The 8,576-nt window shown below is 38.2% G+C and overlaps 1 long non-coding RNA gene across 1 annotated transcript; it reads left to right on the top strand.

Moving 5' to 3' along the window:
* Nucleotides 1-9: 9 nt before the first annotated feature.
* LOC117244591 lies at nt 10-6,867 on the top strand. The gene is made up of 2 exons (XR_004497984.1): nt 10-97; nt 4,123-6,867. It is a non-coding gene; the product is annotated as an uncharacterized LOC117244591 (long non-coding RNA).
* Nucleotides 6,868-8,576: the final 1,709 nt, after the last annotated feature.

Genomic DNA, 8,576 nt, shown 5'->3' with positions numbered 1-8,576 from the left:
CCGCCGCGCGCCGCCCGCGCCGCCTCGGAGGCGGAGCTGCGCGGCCGGGAGAGAACGCGGGAATGGGCGCCCTCTCATGGACCTCCGTGCCTCAGAGGTGAGGGTTAGGGTTAGGGTTAGGGTTAGGTTAGGGTTAGGGTTAGGGTTGGTGTTAGTGTTAGGGTTAGGGTTTGGGTTTAGGTTAGGGGTTCGGGTTTGGGTTAGTGTTAGGTTTAGGGTTTGGGTTAGGATTAGGGTTACTGTTTGGATTAGGGTTGGAATTAGGTTCTGGGTTTATGGGTTACTATTAGGGTTAGAGTTCAGGCTAGTGCCAGGGTTAGCGTTATGGTTAGGGTAAGGTTTAAGGTTAGTATCAGGGTTTGGGGTGGGGGCTAGTGTAAGGGTTTGAGTTAGGGTTAGGATCAGGGTTTGGGTTAGGATCAGGGTTTGGGTTTGGCATAGTGTTTTCGGTTAGGGTTCAGGTTCGGGTTGGGGTTAGGGTTTGGGTAAGGGTTACGCTTAGGGTTAGGTTTGGCATTGGTGTTGGGGTTTGGTTTGGGGTTAGAGGTTAGGGTTAGGTTTTGGGTTAGGGTATGTTTTAGGGGTAAAGGTCAGAGTTTCCTTTAGGGTAGGTATTAGAGTTAGGTTTAGGTGTTAAACTTAGGGTTTCTGTTTAGAGTTAGGTTTTATATGCAGTGTTCAGATTACTGTTGAGGCTTAGGGTTTTTTTAAGGTTAGGAATTAGACTTAGGGGTTAGGTTTTTTGTTTGGTTCAGGGGTTAGGGGTTTGATTTAGTGTTTGGGTTATGTGTTATGGTTTTGGTTAGTGTTAGGGGTTGGGACTAGTGTTTTGATTTGGTGAAGTATTAGGGTTTGGTTGAGGGTTAGCCGTTAGGGTTAGGGATTAGGGTTGGCGTTTTGTGTTAGGGGTTAGAGATTGTGTTTAGTTTAGGGTTAGGCTTAGGTTTAGGGTTAGGTTTATGTTGGGGGTTAGGGTTAGTTCTACGCTTGAACAGTCCAGTCTTTATGATGCTTATCGTGGTCTAATTATATATTCTGGTAATTTTGATAATTCTAATGGGACAGGATTTTTTAAAATCCTGACATGTAGTCTGTTTAATTTTCTGCAGGATTAAAATTATATAGATCTTGATATTTCCAAATCTTCCATAGAAATGTACACATATTTACGTTTAGAAATGTCCTACTAACCTCTTCGTCTTGTGTTCTCATATTTTCAAAATTTATGCAGGTCCTTAACTGATGTGTGTACGTTACATAACTTAAATCCTGATGGTTCTGTCTGGTTATAGAGAGGCTCAGAAATTTTCTGTGTTGTTTCCCTTGCAGTTATCTTGAATTCTAAATTATGTGTATTGTGTCATCTTCACAAATGTAAAAGTAGCTTCTCTGGCAATTTATATTCTTAAATAGGAATTTTGATAGCAATTTTGGATGCAATAGAGAAATCTGTTGTGTTGTCCTGGTTTAGGGCAAATTTGGGAGAGAACCTCCAAAAGGGGGTCCCCTCAGAAAAGCAAATGCAAGTGACCCCTCCCACAACTGGTTCAGGTGCTTTTCTCCTTGGAGAAAAGTGGAAAAAACTGTTTATTTAACAGAAATTTAATAATATTAAAGAATAAAACTTCTCGTTGTTCGATGAGATGGCAAATCCAGAAAAAGTCCTTTTCATGTGGGATTTCTCAGCTCACTCAGGTTCTTCTCAGTCCGTTTGGCTCTGGAAAGTGCCGAGGCCCAGGCCCTGGTAGGCCACAGACTTGAGCTCCTGGGGTTTGGTTGTGTTTTTTCAGTCCAGAGCAGGTTTGAACAGATCCAAGAAAAAAGAAAAAAAAACAGTCTGGGGAACTTCTCTGCCTCAGCTAGCTAAAACTAACTGAAAGCAAAGAGAAGCTCTCTCCCGCTGTCTGTCTGTCCTGCAGACAGCACAGTCCAGGAGCAGGATGCAGGGGAGTGAGTGTTTTTCCTCAGCACAAACCATGTGCTTCTTCTTCCCCCCCACTTTGCTATCAGAGCAAATCACCCCAGGATGAGTACAAATTAATAGCTTGAATGTGCAGCATAGCTAAGTACATGTGCAGAGGTAAAGAAAATGGGGATGATAGGATGTATTAATTTCTAAAACTGATTCTTCTGTTCTAAGCTGATTAAGGTGTTCTGACAATGTACTGTTAATACCAATAATGTGATTATTTTCTTGAAACCTGTAAAAGGGAATTGCACAATAATATTTTCTTTTTATGATGCCTACTTCATTTATTTCCAGATTGTATTTCTCACAAACAGCTTACATGGATTTTCTACTTTCCTGATATTTTTTCTGCAATAAACTTTTCTTTCCAGATGTTGCATAAGTAGCACTATCCGAATTGATGCTGTAATTTTACCAGCCTGGCTTCTTTATCATTCCTCCTTAGGTAGAATTTAAAATCAATAAAATGTACTGCCATTTATGGATCTTGTCCCAGATCTGCGCAGTAGATGCCTGGGATGTGCACTGGACGGGATATTTGAGGGGGCAGTATTTACTCCAAGACTATTAAGTATTTAATTTTAGCCTGCAGGTTGGAGACAGGATGGTTCAGGCAATTGTTAATGGGATAAAGGTTTTCACCTCTCAATTGCCAATTCTGGGCCAGATTAGTAGGACAGGCTATTTCCACCATCTGGTGTCTGGTCAGTGACCCATATGAGGGAAATCAGTAGCCATCCCTGCTCCTGGTGAACAGCTTTACAACTAACCTCACCCCCCAACACATATTGTGTGAGAACGATTGCAACACGAACAGCTCCAAATGAGCTCGAGGACTGAAAATCACACCAGAAACTTGATGATCAGGACTCAGCACACTGAAGGGAGTGCGGAAAAATTTGCCAGCATGAGCTGTCAGGGGATGCTGTTTCACTGGGAATGTTTACTTTAGAGAAAGCTGGTTTTTTAGACAGCAAGCAATGATGATTTGTATTGTTCTGGGTCTGCAGGATCATGTCCAGGGAGGCTACTGGTTACTGGTGACAGACATGGGACTCAACGAGACGGGTTTCTGCTTGGTTAATCTCAGGAAACCATTTATTCAACAAAGGAATAAACTCAGTTGAAATCCAGAAACAGCCCAGAACACAGGAAGGGTGGTGGGTTTTATGGGACAGAACCAGGGTGGACTTTAAGGTCAAGGTCTAATAGGGACAGAGCAAGGGAGAAACCCCAGAGGCACAAACCAATCGGAACACCCTGGGCTGCCACCCCACGAGGGTCTGGGGTGGGGCAACTCTTCCCGGGCTCATAGGGCACGTCCCCCGAGGCAGAGGGTGGAATTTACTCTTCCTGGGCTTTTAAGCCACGCCTCTCACTTTAACAATGCTTATCTAAAACGAAATCTTTGCCTCCCTGGGCTCAGGTGCCTCACAATGATTCTTGGCTAAAAATAATAACGACTTGTAAGAAAAGTAACTTGATTTTTCTGTTCAGCAGAAAAGCTGAACTTCAAAAGGCAAATATCCACCAATAATATTTCTTGTTGCCGTATGATGCCAATACTCAAATAGGGTGAAAAGGATGCTCTATTCAAATGTGTAAAGTCTTTGTAATCTGAGATAAATTAGCAGATTCAATGAATAGAGAATTATGAATCAGTGTGCCATATTTGAATTATTTGTTACATAGTACTTCTGGACGCTATGTCCATTTCCTATTTTAGAAATAAGGCCAGGTGTAATTTATAGGATCTGTGAACTGGGCTAGTGTCTGAATTTCTGTAGTTTTCTGAAGCAGTATTCTGTCTGAATCAAGAAACGCAAGTTAAATAGTACTTGAGAGAGAAAAAAAACCCTCATACTGTAATATTAAAAACAGTGTTTATATTGAAAATTGTTATTTTTTACTACAATATTTTATTTAAATATGGAAATAATAAAGCAATGCTAACCAGTTTAGGGCTTGGCCTAATGTTTCTGAAGCAAAACTTGGCTTCTAGGGTGATCACTTTGAAAGAAACTGAACACCTAGGCCTTAATAAAGAGATTTAAGGAAACATACAAAGAATTTAGGGTCTGAATTTCTGGGTTGCTAGCACTATTTGGTGTTGTTCGAAGTCAGTGTGTCGCTGACAGTTTCTGTGGTTTCAGGCCTGGTGTTCGGCACGGTGACCACATCCAGCCCTGCGCAGAGCATTGCGGTAGCACGGTGAGCCTGGGCCAGCAGGAATCACGGAGTGACTTCAAGGTGCCGCTGGCTGCTGCGTTCCTGCCTTGGCCCAGCCTGGACCCCGAGAGCTGTCATTTTGCAAACCTATTTTGAATGCTGTTTTTCAAACCATATTCTCTTTGCATGGCTTTGCTGAAAGTGCCATTATCTTGCATTTGTGAAGCGGCTTTCATAAAACACCCCAACCTTTTTATGTCTGCTGTTATGGTTATCTTGTCAGTTTATTAATCATGAGCTATGGATTGCTTGGGCATGATAACTCTTGAATAATTTTTTTCATCTGCAGTATTCGAGAAACAGACCCTGAAATAATTCTCACTATTAGCAGCTTGCAAGGACAGTAGGGTTTTAAAATAAACAGGCTTACCTGTGTAAAATAGTGTAACTCAGGGTAGCATAAGGTAAAGAATGGAATTCTTTTCGCATGTGTATGGCATGAATTTTCAGATTTCAGTAACAGGCTGTAGTGGCTGGGATCTCACCTATGGTTTGTACTTTGGGATTTCACTTTCATAAAAGCAACGCAATACATTCTGGGATACAAAGAATTTGGCTGAGACATCTCACCCCAAATACGTGCTTTTTCTGTTAGGTCTTCAATCTCAGAAACATACAGCTATTTTGGAAAGAACCTTTATCTTTGCAGACTGAGTTAACGACTAGCAACAGCAAAATCATATTGCATTAAATGACATCTGTTTTATTTAACAATTCTTGTTTCAAAAATTAGTGACTGTAATATCACTTTTTGAGCTTCTGTCTATACCTTCATTCTCTTTAATTTTATTTATTTATTTCTCCCTTTAATCCCTTCATGTCCTTAAATCCTTTGGTTCAGCCTAATCCTTCAAATCCTATAATTACTCAAACAAAGCATTTTAACCTTGTGGCCTTCCCGGACTATTGCCTATTGCTTATGACATGTAGGTCTTGCTTGACTAATGATGTTTACTGCTGCATTTTCTTTCCTAGGATACTCATGGAAAATTTCAAGCCACATAGCTCTGGTTTATAGCTGTGCTCAGTGTCACAATATTACTGTGAGCATTGTAAAGTATGAGTAGTGGCTGCCTTCCACTCTTAGAACAATTGCTTCTTTTAGTTAGAATTTATGCTTGACCTTGGTGTAATCCCAAATAATTAATCCCAGTAATGCCTAGATTTTGATCATTTTGATTTCAAGTAACTATTCCCAAATTCTTTGTGTCTCTTCAAAAGTATTTTTTTGCAAACTGTGAGGTGTATAACCAGTTTAATTCAGGCATCTAAGAATTACGGCAATTGTTGACACTATGTTGATTTGCCCAAATATTTGTCTAAGCACTTAATAAACACATTATATTAATTTCTCTTAGAAGATTCTGAATATTAGGATGAACATGCTTGTTTATGGTATTTATCATTTTTCCTGTAAGGTATTCTGTAAAGAAGCAGTCATACCTTTACTTAGTTTATTTATTTTATTTTTTGAAAGAGTAATGAGTGGACCAGGCTGTGATTAAAATTAACAAGTGATTTTAACAGGAATGATATGTAAAAAGATAATGAAGAATATAATATAATATTATATAATGTTTATATAATACTATTAAGGAGAAAAGGAAATAAAGGTATGAGAGGAAATTTAGAAAAAGACTGCAAATTTTAATGACCTACAGTATTGAAAGAAAATGCCGTGTTGACAATGGTGACAGCAAATGATAATGTCATAAGGGACTGGGTTTCAGTGAGATCCAAAAGTGGAGAAAAGAATATATAAAGGCAGAAAGAGACCGAAAAATACTAGAGGGGTATCAAGAAGAGGAGTATCAAATCAAGCATGTGAAAATACAGGGAAACAAATACCTGGAATGTGAGTAACAGAAACAAATTAGCTTGAAGGAATAAAGAAACTTACATTTGTGTATCTGTGAATTTTGTATGTATTTTAAATTATTATTAAACATTATGATTCTAGCTGAAAAAAACCCCACAATCCTGTTTTCAACATTAAGCACCTGGGTTAGCAAAAAGTTCTAAACTGTTCTGAATGTTTTATACAGTAAGACAATTACATTTCTTTGGAGACAATGACAAACAGATGAGTCATGAAATCTGCAATTTTACTCTGTGTTCAGCTGTTCCAAAGCTGTTGTGGGAGGTACACATGCTTATAGGGGGATGTATATTGACAGCTTGAATTCTGCAAGCTCAAGTAGGGGGAGACTCTCCTTGTTAATGTTTTTATGACCTGTGAGAAAAATTCTCTAACCAATGTTTGAGCCACGGCTTCTGGCCCTCACCTCTGTGCCTTTTATGTACAGTTAATATCTCACATATTTGGGATTGTACATTGAGTGATTTATTTTAATGTACCACAGTATTCTTAACTGCCTAAACAATACATGGAAGCATTTATGAAAATATACTGGGATGACTTTTAGGCACCAGAAACTTGTATATCTGGGCCTGACACAGATTTATGGTATCGCCTTTTCCAGCATGTCTTTGAAAGGAGTTCTGCCTAAGAAAATATTAATTCTCCTTGTAAGGCACACTAAGCTCAGCTGAAAGCAACAGAATTCCCAGGACTACTTTCTCAATATAAATTCTTGGGAGAATATTTTTTTTTCTGAGATTGAGTAACTGAGACTAAGCTATTGAAAATAAAATTGGTTCATAAACAATGTTTTGTTTTTTTTTTTATTTAGAATAACTAGACTCCTAAACTCACTTTCCCATCCCACATCAAAAAGGACAATTATGTAATTGTAGGTACAAGGAGGGGGAACAAACATGATAAGATACAGAATGTGGGAGAAAACTGATTTCTGGAGAAGAGACATTAAAAAACTTGTATGGTAAAATTTGTGGAGGAGACACTCAAGTTCGGATTTCTCCCCAGTGGAGTCAATGAGAGCAGAGCTATCTCATTGCAAAGCTTACTAATTAATGAGGGGCATTGACAAAGGCACAATACCCAGCATGCATTTCTTCTATTCCTCCATACAATTAGCTGATTAAAGACATTATAAAGCAGCACTTAAAATGCAGCTGCTGTGTCAAAATGTGTAGGTAGAGATATAAAAGTTTTGGGTTTTTTTGTTTTTGTTTTTTTTTTTTTACCAATCTAACACTGTTGGGAAAATAGGGATGTTGTGGGACATGCACAGTTTTTGTGCATGTGGACCAAGTAAACAAATGTCTGTATCAGCTCAGATTAACTGTGCAGTTGAGTTCACCTGTACAGGATGTTACTGAGACAAAGAACACAATATGATGTGATATAAAACAGTTAAAAGGTTAAAAGAGAAAATAAAAATGTTGCAAATAGTAAAAATTTAAGGGAAAATATTTTAATTGGTAGGAATGTGACAAAAATGGCACCATTTTAATATTGCTGCCAGACCCCTTATTTTCCTCTTTAGCATTTGGCACTGCTGATAAAAATGCTGTATATCTACTGAAAATAGCCCGGACACTACATTGCTCAACTCTGAAAGAGAATTCATGGTGACTGCAATAACTTTGAGCTTTTCTGTTGCTTTCATAAAAATATTACTGTGCTGTGAAGAAAAGATATAAGTGAAATAAATCAATTTAAGGACCAGTCATGCTTGGTCAATAATCAGTATTGAATCCCTGCAGCCTTTTAGTAATAATCATAATAGTCATTATGCACAATGAGCACCAATAGTTGACAATTATTAGAGCAACAAAGCATCAGCCTGGTTTCTTCATTTTAGAGCTGCTTTTTGATGTTAATCAGGAGCAATACCTTCAGCAAACAAGTTCTGTGATATTCCCCTCTTTTCACTAAATATAGACTGCAGTACCTTAACATGCAGAATCATCCGTGTCTATTCTGCAGCTTAATCTTGCATGATCTTCATAGCTTAATCTTGCCCTGTCTTCACAGCTCTTTCATGTTGGTTAGATACCATCTTCTTATTATCTTTGTTGAAGCCTGTCAAGACAAAAAACACATGCAATTCTTCAGGAAGTTTGGATTTGATGAGTTTTTAAACCTTTACTTTTTTTTCTGTAAGTTTAGGCTATGACATGAACATTTTGCCACTTTACTAAATGGTTGGGAGGTAATAGGTTCTATTTTTAAAATTTAAAATCTGGCTGTATTCTTATCCTTTCTATGTCTGTTTATTCTTCTGCAGCTTCATTTTTCAGTATTTTCCTTTTTGGCTAAAGGTTTTCCATTTTAGGTTTAAAAAGTTGCATATATATATAACATGTAGGCTGAGATTTTTTTCTTTGAGTAAGAGAAAAAAGTCTTTCAGAAATCTGATTTAATGCTTTCACATTATAGGCTACATATTCTGTTCTTTATATGAAATACAGATTTGGAGATCTGTAAAACAAATTATTCTTCTTCCTGTCT

This window comes from Parus major, chromosome 5 (assembly GCF_001522545.3).
Source record: "Parus major isolate Abel chromosome 5, Parus_major1.1, whole genome shotgun sequence".
NCBI classification, from domain to species: Eukaryota; Metazoa; Chordata; class Aves; order Passeriformes; family Paridae; genus Parus; species Parus major.
This window is presented reverse-complemented; position numbering and strand designations above follow the sequence as displayed.